We start from the raw sequence: 7,720 nt of genomic DNA, 5'->3' as shown, positions 1-7,720 counted from the left end.
CAGTGCTGCGGAAAAACCGAAGCAAACTCCTCCTGGGCTGGCAAATTTAAAGTCCCAGAAGGAGTTCCCAGCACTGCCAGGAACATCTAAAACCCCAGTTGCTCCTTTTACACTCCCAGTTGATGAAACAAACTCTGGATTAGTGAAATTTTCTGACATTGTGGACTGGATTTTTGAAACTTTCAATGTACCCGATCCAATTAAAATTTTTCTTACAGCATTCCTCCCAACAGTTAGATCATTTTTGAAGCAGTTGACTGCCCAATGGCCTCTCCTTGCAGCAATTGTATCCTTCGATGCCTAATTCAACTGCGTATATGAAGGATTCTATCTCTGTCTTACAGTGGAATTGTAGAAGTATTTTACCAAAAATTGATTCGTTTAAAGTTTTGATAAATAAAAACAAATGCGATGCATTTTCCCTTTGTGAAACTTGGCTTACTTCAAATATTGATCTCAACTTCCATGATTTTAATATTATTCGCCTTGATCGAGACACCCCATATGGAGGAGTACTTTTAGGGATTGAAAAGTGCTATTCTTTCTATCGTATTAACCTCCCCTCGATTCCAGGCATCGAAGTTGTCGCATGTCAAATGACAATACAAGGTAAAGAGCTTTGTATTGCCTCAATATATATTCCCCCCAGAGCACAGGTTGGGCAACGGCTGCTCTTTGATTTAATAGAACCTCTTCCCTCGCCACGTTTGATTTTGGGAGACTTCAACTCTCATGGCGTGGCTTGGGGTTCCCCATACAATGATAACCGCTCCTCTTTAATCTATAACCTTTGCGATGACTTTGACATGACTATTTTAAACAACGGTGAAATGACACGTATCCCGAAACCTCCAGCGCGCCCAAGCGCTTTGGATCTATCCTTATGTTCGACGTCGCTACGGTTGGATTGCACATGGAAGGTAATCCTCGATCCTCACGGTGGCGACCATCTGCCTATTCTTATTTCAATTACTAACGGGTCAACTCGCATGCGACCAATTGACATTCCGTATGACCTCACACGAAATGTCGATTGGAAGTTATACGAGGAAATGATTTCAAAAGCGGTCGAGTCGATTCAACATCATTCACCACTTGAAGAATACAACCTCCTCGCGGGCTTGATTCTCGACGCCGCGTTGCAAGCCCAAACGAAGAAATATCCCGGCGTAACGATCAAAGAACGGCCTCCCACTCCGTGGTGGGACCAAGAGTGCTCCGATGTCTACACGCAAAGATCCGACGCGTTTAAGGCCTACCAGACGGGAGGTATACCTGGCGACTATTTACGGTATTCGGAGCTTGATACCAAGCTTAAAAGCTTGGCTAAAGCAAAGAAACGTGGATATTGGCGTCGGTTCGTGAACGAGACGTCGAGGGAGACATCGATGAGCACTCTTTGGAACACAGCCCGAAGAATGCGGAATCGCGTAACGGTCAACGAAAGCGAGGAGTCTTCAAGTAGGTGGATATTTGATTTTGCCAGGAAAGTATGTCCGGACTCTGTTCCTGAGCAAAATATTGTTCGCGATGCGTCTCCGGGCCACGACGCGATAGAATCACCTTTTACGATGGCAGAACTTTCAGTTGCCCTCCTGTCCTGTAACAATAACGCGCCTGGATTAGATAGAATCAAATTCAACTTGTTGAAGAATCTACCCGGCAATGCCAAGAGGCGCTTGTTGAACTTGTTCAATAAGTTCCTGGAGCAAAACATTGTACCGCAGGATTGGAGGCAAGTGAAGGTGATCGCCATCCAAAAACCAGGGAAACCAGCTTCTAATCACAACTCTTATAGGCCGATTGCAATGCTATCCTGTATCCGGAAATTGATGGAAAAAATGATACTCCGTCGTTTAGACCACTGGGTCGAATCAAATGGTCTACTATCAGAAACTCAATTTGGCTTCCGCCGTGCCAAAGGGACGAATGATTGTCTAGCGTTGCTTTCAACAGATATTCAGCTGGCGTATGCTCGTAAAGAACAAATGGCGTCTGCGTTCTTGGACATTAAGGGGGCTTTTGATTCCGTTTCTATTGACATTCTTTCGGGTAAACTTCACCGACAAGGATTTTCTCCAATTTTGAACAATTTTTTGCACAATTTGTTGTCCGAAAAGCACATGCATTTTACGCATGGCGATTTGGCAACTTTTCGCATTAGCTACATGGGTCTTCCCCAGGGCTCATGTTTAAGCCCCCTTCTTTACAACTTTTATGTAAATGACATCGACGAATGTCTGGCAAACTCATGCACGATAAGACAACTTGCAGACGACAGTGTAATCTCTGTTACAGGAGCCAAAGCTGCCGATTTGCAAGGACCATTGCAAGATACCTTGGACAATTTGTCTGCTTGGGCTTTACAGCTAGGTATCGAATTCTCTCCGGAGAAGACTGAGATAGTAGTTTTTTCTAGGAAGCATGAACCTGCTCAGCTTCAAACACAATTAATGGGTAAAACGATTTCTCAGGTTTTGGTACACAAATATCTTGGTGTCTGGTTCGACTCTAAAGGCACCTGGGGTTGTCACGTGAGGTATCTGATGAAAAAATGTCAACAAAGAGTGAATTTTCTTCGTACAATAACCGGACAATGGTGGGGAGCCCATCCAGGAGACCTTATAAGGCTTTACCAAACAACGATATTGTCTGTTATTGAATACGGGTGTTTCTGCTTCCGCTCCGCAGCAAACACACATTTGATCAAACTGGAGCGAATACAATATCGTTGTTTGCGTATCGCCTTAGGTTGCATGCAGTCGACCCATACGATGAGTTTGGAGGTTTTAGCTGGAGTACTACCATTGAAAAACCGCTTCTGGAGCCTGTCTTCTCGTATTCTAATCAAATGTGAGGTCTTGAACCGTCCCGTGATTGATAATTTTGAAAGGTTAATCGAACTTAATTCTCAAACCCGTTTTATGACATTGTATTTCAATCACATGTCCCAAAATATTAACCCTTCTTCGAATATTCCAAATCGTGTCGACTTATCAAATACTTCTGATTCTACTGTGTTTTTCGATACATCCATGATAGAAGAAACTCGTGGAATCCCGGATCATTTACGCGTGCAGCAGATCCCTAAAATTTTTTCCAATAAATATCGAAACATCAACTGCGACAATATGTACTACACTGACGGATCACTTCTTGATGGGTCCACTGGCTTCGGTATCTTCAATAACAATTTAACCGTCTCCCATAAGCTCGATAATCCTGCTTCTGTTTACGTCGCAGAATTAGCTGCAATTCAGTACACCCTAGGGATTATCGAAAAAATGCCCACGGACCATTATTTCATCTTTACGGACAGTCTCAGTTCCATTGAGGCTCTCCGATCGATGAAAGATGTTAAGCACTCTCCGTATTTCCTGGGGAAAATACGGGAACATCTGAGTGCTTTATCCGAAAAATCTACTCAGATTACCTTAGCGTGGGTCCCTTCTCACTGCTCGATACCGGGTAATGAGAAAGCGGACTCTTTGGCTAAGGTGGGCGCAACAAACGGTGATATTTATGAAAGACCAATTGCCTTTAATGAATTTTTCGCACTTGTACGTCAGAATACGATCATCAGTTGGCAAAATGCTTGGACCAGAGGGGAATTGGGAAGGTGGTTACATTCCATAATCCCCAAAGTATCGACGAACCCGTGGTTCAAGGGGTTGGATGTAGGTCGGGATTTCATTTGCGTGATGTCCCGGCTTATGTCCAATCACTATAGATTTGACGCGCTCCTCCGTCGTGTTGGGCTCGGGGAAAGTGGTATCTGTGCCTGTGGTGAAGGTTATCACGACATAGAGCATGTGGTTTGGTCATGCCCTATACACCGTGACGCCAGGTCTAAATTAATAGCTTCCCTGCAGGCCGAGGGTAGACAGCCGGCTGTTCCTGTTCGTGATGTCTTGGCGAGCCGTGACCTATCCTACATGTCCCTTATATACGTTTTCCTGAAATCCATCCACGCCCCAGTCTAGTCCCGTTCCCCTCCGTCTACACCCAACAAAACGACAAGAACACGTTTGAACCTTAAGCACAAAACCAGCAACCAGACCCCGCACAATAGAACCAGGACCCAAGGACTACGAGCCTCTGTCCCAACTCACGACATCGTGGCTCAGCAGAACGAATCCATACATGCCATTCGACGATTATCAGACGACCATTGAACAACAAAACACTGATTGGAAATCCCATGCTAGTTTTAAGTTAGACTTAATTTCAGCTCGTAGTCGGCAGCGAGGATAAAAAATTCGCTTTAGTTTTTAAGTCATCAGATATAATTGGCACCGTTAAACATTAAATTGTATTTGTGCCGTGTCAAATAAATGTTATGTGAAGAAAAAAAAATTGTTAAGCGATGGTGTAATCTCACGGTATGGAGCAACAGCCGAAGGGTTTATCTCCATAGACATGGACCGGTGGTATACTGACATACAGGGTTTTTGAACAATTTCCAAACATTTCTCATAGTTCTCGATTAGCATTGGGTTTGCTATCTCCGATCTGATGAGAAAACGGAGAGCCAGCTCGAAAAGCCTCTCTTTAAGTGATAGTACTCCCGCAATGACCTTCAGAGACATGGTTTGTGTCGATTGCATGCAACCTAGAGCGATACGCAAACAACGGTATTGTATCCTCTCTAGCTTCAGCATGTGTGAAGCTGCGACACCTCTGAAGCATATGCTGCCGTATTTTATTACGGGCAGAATCGTGGTTTGGTAGAGTCTTATCAAGTCCTCTGGATGAGCTCCCCATGTGGTTCCTGTTACCATCCTAAGAAAATTAATTCTCGGTTGGCATCTTTGTTTCAGGTAATTGATATGTTTTTCCCATGTGCACTTAGAGTCATACCATACTCCTATACTTGAAGCTAGGTGACTGAGTGATGGGTCTTTCGGACAGAAGTAGCTCGAAACGAGGTGGTGGTCGCTTCTTTGAAAAGACTACCATCTCCGTTTTTTCAAGCGAGAATTCGATTCCAAAACAACTGGCCCAACCGGTCAGATTATCTAGCGTATTTTGCAGGCTGTTTTTCATGTCTTCAGTTAGATTCGCCGTGACTGATACAACGCAGTCGTCAGGTAATTGGCGCATTGTGCAGCCGTCCGTCAAGCATGTGTCGATGTCACTGATGTAGAAGTTGTACAACAGCGGACTCAGACAAGAGCCTTGGAGGAGACCCATGTAGCTTGTTCGTGTTATTGTTGAAGAACCGTGGTTGAAAAGTAAATGCTTTTCAGACAGCAGGTTGATCAAAAATTTTGTCAATATAGGGAAGAATCCTCTTTGATGCAGTTTCTCGGAAAGAATTCGATTGAAACTGAATCAAATGCGCCTGTGATATCCAAGAAAATCGAAGTCATTTGTTGTTTGCTGCCAAGAGCCATTTCCGCTTCTGTGGCTAGCAATGCCAGGCAATCGTTAGGGCCCTTGCCCCTACGAAAGCCGAACTGGGTCTCTGACAGTTGGTTAGTTGATTCTGCCCAGTTGTCGAGCCTACGCAGGATCATTTTTTCCAGCAATTTGCGTATGCATGAGAGCATTGCAATCGGCCTGTACGAGCGATGATCTGCAGCAGGTTTGTCTGGCTTTTTGATAGCGATAATCTTAACCTGTCTCCAACCTTTCAAGACCATATTGTTCCTGATAAGTGTATTGAACAGTTCAAGAAATCGTATCTTGGCCGAATCCGGCAGGTTTTCATCAAATTAAATTTGATCCTGTCCGGTCCTGGAGCCTTGTTCCTGCAAGACGCGAGGGCAATTGAAAATTCTGGTTCTTCAATCGCTGTTGTGTCTCTGAATTTCTGCTGTGATGGGACAGCATCTGGGCATACCTTTTTCGCGAAATCATATATCCAACGTTCCGAGTATTCATTTGCCTCATTGTTGTCGGACCTATTGCGCATTTACCGAGCCGTACTCCAGAAGTAGCTCATAGAAGCATCTCTGGGTAACGTGCTTATGAAATTTTGCCAGTACGATCTTTTTTTCAGCTTGTGTAGTTTAGACTGTTCCAGTTCCAGCTCTCTAAACTGATCAAAAAGTTAAATGGAATGATCTTTCCTGAATGCTATGTATGCTGCTTTTAGAGTTTTTTTCATCTCGGTGCAATCTTTGTCCTATCATTGTTTGTTAGGACGAATTTTCAACTTGTTCTCAGGGGCGGGCCTCGTCTGAGATTGCAACGCGCTATCTAAAACTAATGTTGCAAGGAAGTTGTATTCGTTGGATGGAGAAAGCTCTTCGTTTGTTTCGAGCTCCTGGGATATTATGTTCGAGAATTTTTCCCAATCAATATTACGGGTGAGATCATACTCTACTTCGACTGTGGTAGCAGACTGGAGCCTGCTCATAATCGAAATACTTATTGGCAAATGGTCGCTACCATGGGGATTTTGAATAATCTCCCATTTACAATCCAAAGCTATTGAGGAGGAACACATAGACAAGTCTAAAGTGCTCTCTCGTACTGGAGGCCTTGCTATTCTTGTAGCTAGCCCAGGTATATTCAATAGGGTCATATCGAACTCGTCTAGTTAGCTTTCAATAAGAATTGCCCGGCTATCATCTCCAGGTGCTCCCCACGCCATACCGTGAGAATTGAAGTCTCCCAAAAGAAGGCGTGGTGTCGGAAGCAGTTCCGTTATTTGTGTTAGCTGCAGCCGATTAATATTAGCTCTGGGTGGAATGTAGATTGATGCGACAGTGAGGCTCTCACCAGCAATTGTTATATGGCAAGCAACAATTTCTATACCATCAATTGCTGGAAGAGGAATTCGGAAGAATGGGTAGCATTTCTTGATACCAAGGAGCACTCCGCCATAAGAGTTTCCGCGGTCTAAACGGACGATATTGAAGTTTTGAACTGTTAGTGTTGTATCAGTTGATAACCAAGTTACCGATAGCGCGAAAATATCGCATTTGCTATCGTGAAGCAGGAGTTCAAATTTATCTAGTTTGGGAACCAAGCTTCGACAGTTCCGTTGAATGATCCTTGTTGTCGATTCGTCACTTCTGTTGTCTGGTTTAGACATCGAAGGATACGAACGCGAGGAGGGGCCATTTGGTGCTTAGTTGCTTACCCAACATGCAAATTGTTGGAAGCCAAGCCGAAATCATACTTTTAAGAGCATCGGATAGACCAAAAGTGGTGAATATCCATTCAACAATCATTTTGAATGAAATACGTCCATCAGAAGACGGTATTTCTGGTTCCGATGACAACTTAGCTGTGGGAGCAGCTCGTTTCCCTGGGAGTTTGGGAAATTCTTTGTCGCAATCAACCTTAAAACCTGGTGGTGGCGCTTTAGCATTTTGCTCAAGGGCGGGACCACGTGGGGTATCATTATGCGTCTTCTTCTGCTCCTTTCTAGGGAGTTTAGGAGAAGATGCACTTGGCCGTTTTCGCACAGCTCCGGTTGACGGCAGAGGTTGATAGTCCTCTTCATCATCATTGGAATCAACGTTCTCCAAACTGGAGTAACGATTTTCCTCCTGCTGTAACGCAGTCTTCAGCATCTGTGCGATGGACTGCTTACTGCGTAGTTTGGTCAATTTTTTTAGTGCGTCAGAGCGTTGTTTGTATTTTGCACAAGTTTCAATTTTGTGTGGGTCGCCACCACATAGAGAGTATTTTGCCTCCTGTTCGCTACAAGCGTGGTTACTTTCTTTAGTTTCCCCACACTTGCAGCATTTAGTTTTGTTGCTGC

Source organism: Wyeomyia smithii, chromosome 1 (assembly GCF_029784165.1).
Source record: "Wyeomyia smithii strain HCP4-BCI-WySm-NY-G18 chromosome 1, ASM2978416v1, whole genome shotgun sequence".
NCBI classification, from domain to species: Eukaryota; Metazoa; Arthropoda; class Insecta; order Diptera; family Culicidae; genus Wyeomyia; species Wyeomyia smithii.
This window is presented reverse-complemented; position numbering follows the sequence as displayed.